General features: G+C 49.5%; 1 protein-coding gene across 2 annotated transcripts in view; it reads left to right on the top strand.

The window, feature by feature from the left end:
* Positions 1 to 15676, top strand: part of COQ8A (coenzyme Q8A) — a 90794-nt gene that overhangs the window by 18120 nt on the left and 56998 nt on the right. The window lies entirely within an intron of this gene.

Here is a 15676-nt window from a genome sequence, read left to right as displayed (position 1 = left end):
GAAGGTAAAAGGGAAAATCGGTTGGGGTAAGGTCCTGGTAGAGGAAGGAGGAAGGGGGGCATGGCCAGGGTCTTAGTTTCCTGCTGTTGCCATAACAGATTGCCACAAACTTGGTGGCTTAAAACAACAGAAATTTCTTTCGTTACAGTTCTGGAGTTCTGGAGGCTGGAAGTCTGAAAACAAGGTGTTGGCAGGACCCTGTTCTCTTCCCCAGCTCTAGGGAAGAATCCTAGAGGGATTTCGCCCCCCTCCCCTCCAGTATGACCTCACTTTAATTACATCTACAATGATCCAAATAAAGTCACATTCTGAGGTCCTGGGGGTTAGGACTCCAATGTATCTTTTTGGGGAAGACAATTCAATCCATAACAGTCATTGTGGGGATGAGAGAAGATAAAGGAGAGGCTGGGGGGAGGTTCTGAGATGTGGGGTCAGGAATTTGAGGGGGCTTGGATCTGATTCTGTCTATTTTGGGGGAAACAAAGGTCTCCTGTGGAGTGACTGGGGCCCTCTGGGTAGGGTGGGCTGGGGGTGATGCCTGAAGAGAAACCAGGCTTGTGTCCTGCCTTCAGTGCCCACAAGGTCCTTGTCCTGGCTGAAGAGTTGGTGGTTCCCAGGAGGGGTGTGTGTGTGTGAGAGAGAGGCAGGGGGGTGTTTCCTGGTTGTGTGAGAAGGGGCCAGTCCCTTCCCCTCTCACTAACTCTGCACCATCCCACTGGATTTTTCAGGTTGGTGTTTTGCGGGATTTGTATGAATCCTATCCGCCTGCCTTTGTGAAGCAGTGTGCCCCCACCGCTACTATCTTCATGCAGAGCAGTGGCTCATATATTCTAGAAGGGGCAGTACCCAAATTCTTTTGCGCTTTATTCTTTCTAGGCCCTGTTTTAAGTCCCAATTTTCAGAACAGCTTTGTGCTCTCTGTTTCACCCTGTGCTCAAGGGATAAACAGCTTTGTCCTAGTCCCTGGAGACTGGAGATCATCTGGGTCAAACACTTCCTTTTACGGATGAGGAAATGTAAGCCCCAAGGAGAGCTGGAGAGCTGAGGTCACACGCTGGGCCTGGAACCCGGGTCTCACTGTCAGTCTTTCTCCCAGCCCTCCCCACACTACTGTGAAGTCAGGGACTAGAGGACCCGGTGGCAAGTCCTGGGGACTGTTCTTACAAAAAGAAGGTTTCATTTAGAATCCAGAGCCCGGGGTCGAGCTCAGTGCCTGCTCCTGGCCCAGCTCAGAGGACGGGGAAGGGGAGGGTGAGAGTGGACCGCCCTGTAGCCTGCAGGTGGTTACTGTTTGACAGGCGCTGGAGCAAACATCTCAGATCTTTTGGAGACTGAAAAAAAAAAGTTTGTCTGTGGCTCTTGCTCTTTTATGTGTTTACAGCCAACACTGGGTAAAGCACAGGGCTGGGCGCCCCATGGGAGGCCAGGCCTGAGGTTCAAGCCTGCCTGGAGCTCATGTTTAGTGGGCCAGGGCTGACCTGTCTTCTGAGGGACAACTGCCTGCTCTGTCTTTCCCCTCTCTTGCCTGTCTGTGTTCTTACAAGCAAGGAGTGGGTGAAACAGAGGAAGCATCCCAGGGTGCTGGCGTCCTCCCTCGGCCTGCACGTGCACTGTGAGGTCCCTCTCCCCTGGGGGCTTGTGCATAAGGGAGCTGGGACAGGTGCACACTGTGTTGTCATACAGGACATTGCGAGGTGACCTTAGACCATCAAGCCCCTAGGGGCTTTAGAGGAAAAGAGGCAGCTAGAGGGTGGGGCAACCACTATGGAGGATTTAACCCTCCGTCAGGATGGGTCTGATTTTGGCAGGGGAAACCGTGTTTATGGAGGAGGAAGAGGCAGCAGCTTGTGGACGTAGAAACTGCGTGTGGGGGGAGGTGTTCGTTCTGGCTGAAGCATGGAGGGAAGGGAGTGGAGGTGAGGCTGGAAAGGCCTCGGGTCCCTGGGGAGGGCCTTGAAGGCTGTGCTGGGGCCCGTGGTCTCAGTTCTGCAGGCCGAGGAGAAGGGAGATAAGCTGGGAGGCAGCCACCTCTCCTGGGGCCTGTCTGCTCCCTCTCTCTGCGAACCTCTTTCCCTGTGGGCATAGAGTTGTTGTCCGCTCAACTGGGCTGACTCACTGATTTTTAAAAACTTCTGGGGTTTTGTATAGACACAGAGTGCCAAAGGGTTGCATGTGATCCCAGTGGCAGAAGACTGAGATTTAGTTTACAGTGGCATGTGCAGGTGTACCTGACTGGCCTATGATAGCATTTGGAGGTGATGCCAATAAAGATTGGTCTGAGCATTGCTGTGGCAAGACTGAGGGCCACACACTCAACATCTCCCTCCAGCGATTGCACACCCAGTGGTGGTCTTCAGTTTGGGGCTCCTGCCTCTGTCTGTGTGGATGCCTGAGACTGAACTGGCTCCAGAACCAAACTTTGCCCCTAATGGGTGGGATTGCTGGTGCTGAGAAGTATGATGCCCTCGGCCCTGGTAGCTGGGGAGCTCTCCAGAGGTGGGAGTTTGGCTAGCTGGAGTTGGACCAGGTAGCCTTTGAGCACCCGGCCAGCTCCAGAATTTTTTGCAATCAGGTGGACACACTTCTCAGGTTGCAAACCTTGCTTATGTCTCCTGGTGAGTGGTTATTGATTTTTTTTTTTCCCACCTCTACATGCTTTTTTATTACAAGACTACCAAGCATACATGTAAAATTCATCATCCATTAACTACATCTAAAGCACAAATATTTGAAACAAAAAGGGGGGGCATAAACAGATTCATTAAATATGATATGATTAAATCATTGACCAAATAGAAAATTTATATAATAAATTGATTTATTGATTAAAAAAATGTTATTGATTTGGGGCAGGTTTCAAGTTTCTTATCCATTTCTGTCTCAGCTTCCTTGATGGTGTGAGTCAGGCAGGCATGGAGAGGCCCAGCACTTGTTAGCTTTGGGACTTGGAGAAGATGATGTCTTAACCTTGTTGAACTTCAGTGATCCCATCAGTGAGTGGGGATAAAAATACCTGATGAGATTGTTGTGAGGATTAGCAGTAAAAAAAATTACAGGCATACAGATGGAGAATGACATTGTGGCTGTTCTTGTTATCACTATTTCGTTGAAATATTAAAGCTGAAGTGAAAGTGTTTTGAAAGATGAAGAAAACAAAAACGGATGAGCTGTGTGTTGAGGGGGGTGAGGCTCTTGGAGATTGGGCTCCCCCATCGCTGTGCACAGTGTAAAAATAAGTGCTCCACCATGGTTTGAATGTTGAACCGAACCTGGGGGAGAGACTTGTAGAAGTGTGAGGCATGTTTACACTGGAAACTGATAGGACTTTGTCATTGTGAATAAGACCATGCTTTTAGCTCCCCAGTGGGGAATTCCAGCGCCTAGCACAGCGGCTGGCTTTTGGCACTTGGCACTCACTACTGTTTGCAGAACGACTGAACAAACTGAGTCATTTTAGAGGAATGATCTGGAAGTTATTTTAGAAAACAGCTCTTCTCCCCAACCCTATGATTTATAGTAAAAAAAAAAAAAATAGTCACTGTATTAGTTTCCTATTGCTGCTGCAACAAAGTACCACAGACTTAGTGGCTTCAAACAACACAAGGCTATAATCTGACAGTTCTGGAGGCCAGAAGAACCAAATGGTCTCACTGGGTGAAGATCAAGGCCTCCGCAAGGCTGCGTTCCTCTCTGTAGGCTCTGGTGGAGAACCCGGTCTTGCCATTTCCAGCTCCTGGAAGCTGCTTGCATGCCTTATCTTGTGGCTCCTTCCTCACTAATGCGTCAGTCCAGCCTCTGCTCCCCTCTCACATCTTCTGGCCCTGATCCCTCCACCTCACTCTTTCCCTTAAAGACTTTTGTGATTACACTGAGCCCACCTGGATGATACCCTATCACAATCCTTAATCACCTTTGCCAGGTGAGGTAACAGTCACAGGTTCTGGGGATTGGGGGTGGACATCTTTGGGGGTGGGGGTGGGCGTGGGGCATTATCAAGCCCTCCCATAGCCATCCACAGCATTTTGGTCAAATTTAAAGACAACCCTTTAAATGTGATTTCACTGTAAAAGAAACCTCTCAACAACAACCCCAGGATTCCTAGCCCAGGGTCCTTACTTGGCTTCCTACGTGGCAGTGGTTTGGGAGGGCAGGTAACACTCGTAATTTGTGTGGTCGGGGTCAGTCTTGGGATGGGGATGCGGTGGGCGGTGTGAGGAAGGACTTAGAGGTGAATATGAGATGTGAGCCTGCCCACAAGGAGCTTATAGTTTGGTTGAAAAGAAAAAGCATATATATGTAAATAGATAAGTTACAAAACTGGGCAGGATCGGACCGGCTCTGGAGAATTTGGATCAGCTGTGTGTGCTCAGAGGCCGAGGCTCTGAGACTGGCTGGGAAGACTTAAATAAGAGTTAGGACTGAATGGTAATAACTCCTTGAATTTATATGGGACTTTTATACATTTCAAAGTACGTTCACCTCTCTCATTTAATTTGGAGTTTATAAGAAGTTACTCTGTAACTTCCAGGTAAGGAACAGATCAGAGAATGGTTCAGTAACAGGCTGGGGCTGCCCAGCTGGCCGGTGGTGGAGCTGATTCTTGGGCCCCCGCTCAGTCCAGCGCTCTTCCACCTGCATGGTGATGGGCAGGTTTTAGGTGTGCAGAGGTGAAGGGGCAGGGCTTGCCCACCTGGGAGAGCAGGGCCAGGTGGATTGGAGGGAATTCATGCAGCACTGGTGTCAGGAGCCTGGGAAAGGAGGGTTGGGGCCTAACTGCAAAGGCCTTGCTTCCCAGGCTCAGTTGTTTGGACTTTATTCTGTAGACAGCAAGGAGCCATTTGAGCAAGGGGTTAGCAGGATGAAAGTGAAGTTTAGAAGGATTAATCTGGCGGCAGATTGCGTGATAGACTGGAGGCCAGGGAGCTTGCGGGAGTCAGAGATGCTTTTACTGGAAAATGCCTGGGTGAAAGCCTCCCGTGCTGTTTAGCCCTGTAAGAGTGACAATGACTGTGCACCCAAAGGATGCGGGTAAGTAATACCAGTGGGTATTTATGTCCTGTTTGTTTCTAAGGCACCCTGAGTGGGCCACCAGCATGCTGGAATGACTCTGCTGAACAATGCTCCTGCCACAGCGCTAAATAAACCGCACTGGTCCCAGACAGAGCGAGACCACGCTGCCCCACCCTGGCCTGCCTCCTGAGTCATATGTGAGGCTGTACTGAGCAGGGAATGCTGGAGATATAAATAAAAGGATTATCCAGACCCTGATCTCATTCACGCTCCCTTTCTCTTGCCAAGTCCGCACTCCATTCTGGAGTGTCTGTGGGTGGCAGTAATAGCAGTCATGTCAGCTAGGATTCTTAGCCACCTACTGTGTGCCAGGCACTGTCCTAAGCATCATTATTTCACTTATCTAATTCACTCATCTCATAACTTATGAGGAAACTGAGGCTTAACAATATGCCCAAATGATGACTTAGGTTCCACTAGCAAGTCAGTGGCAGAGGCAGGATTCGAACCAGCTCACCTAAGTCCAGAGCATCTTAACCACTCCACCAGTATCACCCCCTGAACAAAATACTTTTAAATGTTTTAAGCAGAAAACTAGTGGGTTTTTAGTCAGGACCCCACTCTAGGCAGGTTGCATTTAAAGCCTTTTTTGAATTCAGTTATGTTTGCTCACCAGAGAGGGGAGGCCATGGGGACCCTCTGTGCCCCCTGCCTGTGCCTTGCAGCACTGGGCCTGTTCAGGGATGTGGAATTTCAGATTTGGTCACAGCACTGGGCTCCTCTCTGGACTGTCATCTGAGACTTACGCTTCACCTTCTGCTGCTTTTATTTCACTCTCACAACCCAGTGCCTATCAGGACAACACACCCAGGGAATCCTAAGAGTATCTTACGTCCAGTTGGGTGAAGAATGGAGGCTTGTAGCCTGTGACATCAAAAACACTCATTTGCTTGTTTTCTCCTCCGCCTTTAAAACTGCCTGTCTGTCCCTCAAGGCACGATGGACTCAATTCCCAGCTCTCTTTCTTAGAAGCTCTGTGACTTTGGGCAAGTTCCTTAACCTCTCTTTGCCTTAGCATCCTCATCTATAAAATGTGTAGCATAATAGTACTACCTTAAAAAATAGTGAGATAATTCACATATAAACTTAGCACAGAGCCTGGCACATAATAAACTCAGTAAATAAGAGCAGCTGCAGTTGTTGTTATGTTGTGTTAGTCTTCTGCTTCTCCCAAAGTGATGACATTTGGGGAACTGGTTAAATTCACTCGGGGAGAGGGTCAAGGTGCCTGCTTCTCACCAAGCCCTTGTGTGTGCAAGAGTGTATAATTTTTAAACAGTTCCAAGAAAAATCCGAATAGTCCAGAAGGAGCTTTCAAGAGAACATCAAGTCCTTAGTCTCGAGACATCTTGAGGCCAAGAAACTCTTTTCCTCACAAGGCATGGCTCCACTGGGTCATCCAGGGGTCTGTAGGTGCAGAGCCGGGTGAGGTCCACGGTGGGCAGGCCTCCCCCCATCGGGAGGAGCTCTGTGCCGGCCTCAGGGTGGAGGCAGCAGTGCGCGCGCCCATGTGCACATGCACACGCACACCTGCACACCTGCGCAAACCACCAGCCACCTGCATGACAACAGGGCTCAGGTGAGGGAACTGGGAAAGTGGAGGAACAAAGGAATGGAGGGTGAATGGATTTACATCAGCTCCGGGGAACTGACAGTGGTGATTGTCGGTTTGGGTTGACAGCAGTCGGGTCGTGAGCCTCCCACAGTGGCAGGAGGAGGGCAGAGGTGGACAGGAAGGTGGCCTCTACACAGGGCCTGGCCACGTCATGAGTGGCACTTAGGGGCTGCCTTGCTGGGTGGTGGGCAGCTCAGGGTTGGGAGCAGAGCTGCGACGACGGCCCTCGCCTCAATGCCAGCCCTCCCGGGCTGCTCTTACACAGTTTTGGTGACCTTTCCAGATCTCTTGGGACAGCTGTGGTTATATTTCATGTTATATTTGTTTTTGTTTTGCCCTCGAGTACAGGTGGAGAAACTTTCTTTGAAGAGCCAGATAGTAAATATTTTAGACTTTGTAGACCATAGGTGTGTCTCTCTTGCAACTACTCAACTTTGCTGTTGTAGCCTAAATAAAAAAGTAACATAAAAGCAGCCATAAACAATATGTAAATGATTGATCTAGAGAAAATAGGTCAATGAGTGAGTGAGTGTGGCTGTGTTCCAATTAAATTTTATTTACGAAAAACAGACAGCAGGGCTGGATTTGACCTGAGGGTTGTAGTTCACTGATCCTTGCCCTAGGGGGTTCAGAAAGTGTGTAATAGTGGACTTTTTAGACTATTCTAAACCAGGATCCTGTTTTTTGGGGAGCGAAGGACTTGTTATTTCTCTCCTCCCACTAAAGGGTCAGGATTTGGGGAAGCAAACCTGCTGGCTGCATGTGCCTCTGATTTCCTCACCACTCTTCTGAGAAAGAGCAGTTGAGCCTCTGTCCCCAAAGTGGGTGGCCGTGTTCCAGCTGCCTGGCAGCCCGTTAGGGGCAGCTGCCTTCTGCTGAAGGATGGTGGCTAAACAAGGGCACGGAGGGGCATTGTTTATCACATTCCCATCTACCGCCTAGCCCTCTGCCCATTCCACCCGGGACAGACACTTAAGGGATGTGAAACAGTTTCCTTAAATTATTTGTGTTTCCTTTTTTTTCAATTCTAAGATATTTCAGTATTTTAATATAATTTATTTGTTATCTATGGTAAAATAGTACATGTTTTTTGTATACAATTTTAGAAAATATAGGTAATGAAAATGAAGAAAATACAAGGACACTTTCATTCTCTACCACCCAGGGACCACTGTTAATGTTTTGTAGACTTGCGTTCTTTCTCTTGCTCTACCAATCATCCATCCATCATCACCTCCCTCCAAAACAAAGGGTCATACTGTTTTGTAACCTGCTTTTCCCCCATATATGACAATATTAATAGACTTTCTTGTTTGTTAATAAATACATCTAACAGTGTCATTTTAAATGGCTGCATCGTATGGGTATGAGGTACCTTATGGATATGCCACTATTTACCCAACCAATTTTAGACAATGTTTTGTTTTTTTTTTTGTAGCTGAATCATCATCCATATCCGTTTTTAAGGAAGTGCAATTTAAAAGGCTTTGGCAGGATTTCTAGGGTAGTTACCGCGCACAGTGGCCTGGCGAGGAGGGCAAGGGGACTTCTCGGCTGAAGTGCAGGTTTGGGGCGTCCTGGCAGTGCACGGGGCTGTTAGGTGTGGCTCTCTTTAGAGGCTCTTCTGCTATTGTGAAGGCTTCACACACCAGGCCTGGGCTGGGCTGACTGGGGAAGCATGGAGGCTATGTTTCTTTCTCGTCCCTTGGGTTCTTTTTCATGCGTTCAGTTGCCTTTGAAAATTGATAGCGAGTTAGGATATTTCTGAACCTGCTGACAGAAACTGAGGCTGAATCTCACTGTCACTCGATGGACAAGTGCCTGAGGTACTTGAGTGACGGTCAAAATAAAGGCTGACTGTAAAGACTGAGAAGGGCAGATCTGCCAAGAGTTTGTGGATTGTGGCTCAGAAGTTTGACTTTTCCCCAGGACACACATTCTTCTGAATCATTGGAACAAACAATCAACTGATATTTCCTTTTTCTATTAGTAAAAGAAAAAAGGAAACTTTCAAGGATGTAAGAGAACTTTTCATTGCCCAAGCAGGCTAGAAATTGAGACAGTTTGTGGCCAAAATGAAAGGAGGTTTTTCTTTGCTGGGTGTGAGGGGTCTCGTGAATGGCCCCCTCTTGGGGCCTCCTGGAGACTATTAAACTTTCCAAAGAGTGCGTGACGTGACAGTCCCAGGTGCCCTGGGTCTGGGATCACTGTCTTTAGTCTCATTCACTTCTGTTTTCCTTTTTCAGTTTCTGGAGGGAATAATGGAAAAAGAAGGGGCAGGTGCGAGGTTGGAGAGAGGGGTAGGCAGGTAAGGCCTTTTAGAATAGGTCTCTGTTGACTTCCTGCCCGGCTTCAGCTTAGGCTCGGGCCGCCTCTGCTCCCTTCCCCCTCTTCCTCCAGAACAGGGGTTCTCAAAGTGCGGTCCTGGACTGAGGGCATCAGCAGCACCCGGGAACTTGTCAGAAATGCAGAGTTCCAGGCCCCATCCCAGAGCTATAGAACCAGAAACGCTGGGGGTGAGCCCCACAGTCTGTCTTTTAATGGGTCCTCCAGGTGATTCTGATGCAAACTAAAGCTTGAGCTTCACGGCCTCAGACCTGGTTCCTAAGAGGCCTTTGATTCTTCTTACAGACTAAAAGCTGCTGGCAGGTGTGAGCCAGCCCCACACAGAGGGACCAGCTGGGTTCACTTCCTTTAACATGTGTTTATTACCTGCCTGCTCTGGACCAGGCCCTGTGCCAGGCGCTGGAGGTCCGAGGTTGCTCTCTTGGTTTTGACAGCCACCTGGGGGAGAAGCCAGTTACACAAGGCAGGTTTGGAGTGTGGTCACTGCTATGATGGGGGAAGAATAGGGTGTAGGAGACATAGAAGGGGCTTTTGGCATGGAACCTGGGAGGAAGGCTCCCTGGAAGAGGTAATATTTAAGCTGAGACCCATGAAGGAGAACACATGCAGAGCCTGCAGGAGGGCTCCCCTTTGGGTTCCAGGAGTTGGGCCGGCTGGCTGGAATGCAGAGTTAGTGGAGGGGATGTGGGTGGGCTAGGTCAAGAAGGTTCTTTTAGCCCCACTAGGGATCTCGGAGGAGAAGCCGTGGAGCCTGGGAGTGATTCGGTAGGAGTTTCCCTTTTAAACTGATTGCTCTGGCAGTAACCTGGGGAATGGATTGGAGGGGCTGAGGCTGGGGGCAGACAGGCCAGTAAGGGCTGTGGCAGTCAGTCAGGAGGGAGGACAGTGGCCTAGACAGACAGAGATGGTGGCAGCGTTCCTGAGGTTGGGGGGCCTGGGGAGGGGTGGGTGGGGATGGGGCCAGATTCGGGTGTGGGGGACTTGAGGGGGCTGTGGGACGTGTGGGCATGCGTGTGTGTAGCAGGCGGCTGGTGAAACCTGCTCAGGAGAGAGAAGGCTTTCTGGAGGACTGTGCCCTGGTCCCTCTGGCCTCCGAAGGCAAATGGCGTTTTGTGTAGCTTGCGTGTGGGTTCTTACACAGACCAGTTCAGCCACTGAGGCAGCTATGAGTGGGGAGAGGCCAGGGGAGGGGTGTGTTCCCAGTTTTTAGTGACACAGACCCCCACTGCTTTTGCTTGGATAACAGCTGTTTTGTGATGTCCCTCTCGATGGTTATGAAGGGCGAAGGGCGTTACACAGCTGCTTGGTAAATACATGCATCTTCCCTGGCCTGAAGTTGCCTCACAGGGGAGACGAGCAGCAGGTGGTGAGGTCTGGCGTGAATGGGAAGGAGGCTGGGGTGTGTATGAAATCACTCCACCCAAAGTGAAACTCCCTGTCCCCATGTGGGTCCTGAGGGAAAGGCGTCACATGCTTTCATTTGCTTCATGCCTGCCACGACTGCCTGTTTTATTTACTTGCTTTAAAGAGCACAACTCATTTTCCTGCTGATCCGTATTATTCTGTCTGGCTGGGAAGAAGTCACTTTTGTGGGTGTTCTTCAGTTTTGGAGACTAGATTATTGAAGGTCCCCAGGCCTCAGATAATTTCCAGCTAACGTGTAGGTCTGTTTTCCAGCGTGAATGAGGTAGTTTCTGAAAGCGCTTTGGAAAGGTCAGAGAGCGAAGGTTCAGAATGAAAAATCGTCTCAGAGCTTGGGGACTCCTGTGTCAAGGGAAGCCGCCTTGTGCTTCTCTCTCATTCTCTGTCCCTGGGGATGGTATAGCGGGCTTATTCCAGTTCTTTCTCTCTGTAGAAGTTTAACATGTTAGGACCTGAAAAGCGGCTTGGAAAACCACCCAGAGCTCTCTCCTACACAGGAGGAACCGAAGAGGCTGAGGAACGCTTGTGTCACAGCTGGGGTGTCACGGCTGGGGCGGCAGGGCTGGGAGCAGCCCGTCCCCTGCCTGGCCACCTCTGCGTCTGCTGCTTCCGGTCAGCGTCAGTGGTCTCTGGCTCTCGCTGCGGCTGTGCCCGATATAGACGTGCCCTCAGGCCACCACAGCTGTGAGCACCTCGCAGCCAGGGCCGCAGGGACCCGCCAGTGTGCAAGAGGCCATGTTAGTGAGCCTGTGTGGAATGGATGGCCGAGTGACTTTTTATCTTGGTCCTAGGGCCTAGTGGTGCCTGACTGGGGGTGCCTGTTCCCCACGCCCAGCTCCTTGCTTGTTTGTGCGCAGCCAGCACTTTCAGCTCTCCTCAGAGGAGAGAGGGCAGGCACCGAGGCCTGTGGGAGGACACTCCACCACGGAGGCAAAGAGCTCGAACGCTCCATTTCTGTATCGTTCACAGGCGAGGCTCCAGAAACCTGTTTGTCCCAGCTTGCCAGGACTGCTGTGACAAAGCGCCACAGACCAACTGGCTTCAACAACAGAAATTTGTCTCACAGTCCTGGAGGCTGGGAGTGCAAAATCCAGATGTCAGCAGGGCCAGGCTTCCTCTGAAGTCTGCAGGGATCTGGTGGGAGGTGGCTGGGCATGATGTGCCTTGGCTTTTGGCATAACTCAGTCTCTGCCTCTGTCACCTGGTCATCTCTCTCGCGCTTTCTCTCTTTTTACTGTGTCCAGATTTCTTCTGCTTATAAGAACCTCACTCATATTGTGTCCACCCAGGTCTAGTTTTGCCTCAGTGTAACTAATAACATTTTCAAAATTTCTGTTTCCAAATGGGGTCACATTTGGGGTTAGGACGTGAACATCTTTTTCAGAGGATACAGTTCAATCTGCAATAGTGTTGAAGAACCAGCAGGATGAAGTGGGGTATGTGTGTGGGTGGGGAGCATGGTGACTCCAGTGAGGGCCCCCAGACTTGTAGGTGAAATCATGGTGGTAATAGGGCTTTAATTTGTATAGTAAATGTGCATTGGGGACTTCTGATTTTATTTTTTTAAGTCTTGATGAAATGCCTCCTGGTATAGCTGGTGCCTGGTTCTTGGTGCATTCCCAGGGTAGGTGGGGGGCGGCTTGTAGCAAACTTGTGGGATAGTTCAATTATGAGTCATGTTGGGACTCTGTTGCACTAGAAGCAGGGATTTTGAGATCCAGTTGTGAAAAGGTGAGAAAAGTTCTGGAAAGTTATTTCCTTCTGGCAGTTTTTCCCCTCCCTCCTCTCTGCTCCTTTGAGTGTAGAGACTTTTGCAAAAATGTACCTGGTGTTGATTAGGGTGTGAATGATTCCCTTTGTGCCAGGCAATGCCTGGGGAGGTTTGGGTACAGCACATGCACATGAGATAAATGATATTTGTCAAAGGGGGATGGGTATGGGCTGCAGTTTTGAAATGTGTTCACACGTGAATCTGCTCATAGATGACAGCCTGTGCTTACTAGCAACATCTGTGGATTTGAGAAAAACAAGTTTGCCTCACCGCAAGCAGGAATGTAAATTTTTTTTGATGTTATTTACACATGGATGGGACTTTCCTTTAAGAGGAGCTGGACCGAGTCATCTCACCTCCCTAGGCCTGAGTCCAAACCTCTAGGGTGAGGCTTGGCACGGATTTGGAGTTCACTGGTACAGGACCCAACTGATTCTGCAGGAATAAAGGCATAACTAATTAAGGTTCATTTATTTATTAGATGACATGTCTTAGTTTCCCAGCTGCTAAAACAAATACCATACAATGGGTGGGCTTAGCAACAGGAATTTGTTGGCTCAGGGTTTCAGAGGCCAGAAGGCTTGCTTCTTACTGGGGTTGATTCCTTCTGGCTGGTTGGCAAACTTTGGGGTTCCTTGGCTTTTCCATCAGATGCAGTGCACATGGCGGCACCTTCTCTTTCCCTTCCAGGTTCTGTTGACTTCCAGCTGCTGGCTGCTCCCTGTGGTGTCCCTCCCCGTCTAACTTTCACTGTGCTTATTGATCTGGATGAAAGCCCTACCTGATTCAGTTGGGCCACACCTGAAGTGAAATAGCATTTTGAAGAGATCTTATTTACAATGGATCCACACCCACATGCCTTTTGTGAGGGACGGGATTCAATCCCCAACAACATGTATTTGCCATTTTGAAAGCAGGGTGTATGCGCTATAAAAGTTAGGAAAATGTTGAGACAACGATTACTCAGAATTACCTTGTAAAATACAGGAATTAATTTTTTTTTTTTGCTCAATTTACTCACATTTTCCCCTTTATGAATAGGTTTTTTATTTTATTTTTTAGCATCATTGTAAAGTATGTATAATTTTGGCCTGTTACAGAAATCCTTTTCTTCTCTCTTTAGAGAGAGACATGTTAAGTGTCAACATTCTTAGAACTCCGAAGAGTTAGGGTTGGACTCTGGTGAGTTCCAGACCTGTGTTACAGCTGCATGCAGAAACGTCAGTGGGTTTGTAAAATTTAATTCCTATTGGTGTGGTGGGCCACTCGAGCTAGGACAGGGAAATTTGGGGAAAAAATCATTTATCGGCTTGGCTCTAGAGAAACCTGATGATCTGTGTGAGCTTGGGTGGATAATTCAGGCAGAATTAGTTTTAAGCCTGAAAGTGAAGTCTGAATTAAATAGGTCTTCTGTATTTTTAGCAGTTTTGAGGAAAGTTTGTCATCAGTTAGCTGGGGGGTAAAGTTTAGGAATTAGGGGAGCTTGTGGCCTGTGGGACAAGGGGAAGGCTTGTTTCTGGGGATCCCTGGGGCAGTGGGAGCGGTGAGCCTTCCTGCAGCCATCAGCCCTGGTCCTTCCGCACACCTGAGTCTGGGGCCCCTGCCTCTGCCATCGGATGCCCTGATGTCTCCATCTGAAAGCTTCTCCCTCATTAGTGTCTGGCGGGCCCTGGTGGGCAGTTCTTTGGCTCTGTAGTTGCAGGTGGTGAGTAAAGTGTGTCTGTGTAGGTTCAGGGTGGGGTCAGAGGGCTGTGGAGTTGTTACGAGATGGCGCGGGTCCCATCTGAGCTCTGATTACTTGATCTCTTCCCAGTCGTAGAAATTTGGTCTGTGAGCTCATCCTCGTTTATTGCCGTGAAGTGCAGGGTGAGAAATGGCACTGGGTGATAGGTCAGGCCAGCTTTCTTGCCACCTCTCCTGTCTTTTTCAAGGGTATGGTCACCTTCCAAAAACCTCCCTGGCTTTGATTCAGGTGCTTACGGTCCATCGGTGCCTGAGCAGTGCCCCGTCCCTGCAGAGGGCCTTGGGGTCAGGAGGAGCATGGTGCGGGCACAGAGGCTCGAGTGCCTTGACCAGTTTCTGGCTTTGGTATTCTCATTTGTGAAATGGGATAATAACAATAATAATGTCATTAGGTTGTTTTATAAAGATGAAAAGGAGACGATGTATGGAAAGCACTCATGCCTGGTAGCTGTTGTCACTTTGGAGGTGAAGGGGTCCTTTGAGGGCATCTGATGGCAGGCCATCTCAGGCTCCCACACATTCGTGGGTTTCTCTGACCTTCAGTACAATTCTTGTAAGTAGAAGAAGCTCTATCCCATGCCTAGGAATCTCTGCAGTGGGCTGGGGCTGCTTCCGTGAAGTGCAGGCGGAAGCAAGCCCAAAGTCTCCAGTGGTCCGAGTTCTGGACAAGGACCCTTGCTAGTGCCCTTTATGAACTCCCCCATCTGTGTGTCTGTTACTTAATTATGTGATCCACAGACAGTGTCCCTGAAGGCGGCTCTGTTGATGTCCCCCTCCTGCTGGCCCCTGAAGTGCCTTCCACAGTCCTCTCCTCTCTGCCGTTTTGTCATTCCTTATGTCAGAGACTTCTACCCGATCGTGGCTTCTCTGCTCACCTGATCTGCTCGTCTAGCTCCTTGGATGCGTCTGTGTGGACCTCTTGCTGTTCTTCCCTTTTTGCGTGTTTTTCTTTGGCATGCAGCCCCTAAAGGGGGCTTAATAGATGTTCACTGACTATGTGTACCCTGCCCTGTGAGGTACCACTTTACAGTGGCTTTCAAACAGTTTTGACGCTGACCTGTATTCTGAAATACATTTTACATTGTGACTCAGTAGAGAAAAAAGACGTGTGCACACACACACACACATACCCAGGAAACAAGTTTAACGAAATCCACCTACAGTGCTCTCTGATGCTGCCTTTTCTATTCTACATCATGCCATTGTTTGTTTCTCATGCTGGTTGGGATCTTCCAGATTGCTTGCGCTATGGGTCTGGACTGCAGTTTGAAAAAATCGGCTTGGTGATGAGTTGAGCCTGGGGGTTGGCCTTGAGAGTGGGGAGGGAGGGCTCGGTTGTCCCTCTGTCTTGTGGGTGGCTGTTGGAGGCTTCACTGGCTGGAGCAAGGGTGACCGGGGAGCTTGGCTGGGGCACCCCTGCCGTGGGTGACCCCTGGCCTTGTAGCCTGGGAGCAGAGGAAAGAGCCCTGGGCCAGGAGTTGGTTTGCTCAGATTCAAGTCCCAGTTCTGCTGCCTGTTACCTGTGAGACCTTGGGCTGTGAGTTTTTTCCTAGACATCTTTCACAAGGTTGTTGTGAGACCCAGGGGAGGAAATGTGTGGGAAGTGGTGAGCAGCACACAGACTTAATGACTATTTGGTCAAATCAGGAATCTTTACTTCTGCTCCCAGTGCCCCGGGAGGGTCGGGAGTCACCCCAGAGTCTGCCTTG

The sequence above is a fragment of the Choloepus didactylus genome, chromosome 2 (genome assembly GCF_015220235.1).
Source record: "Choloepus didactylus isolate mChoDid1 chromosome 2, mChoDid1.pri, whole genome shotgun sequence".
Classification (NCBI taxonomy): Eukaryota; Metazoa; Chordata; class Mammalia; order Pilosa; family Megalonychidae; genus Choloepus; species Choloepus didactylus.
The sequence above is the reverse complement of the archived record's forward strand: the minus strand, read 5'-3'. Positions and strand labels throughout refer to the sequence as shown.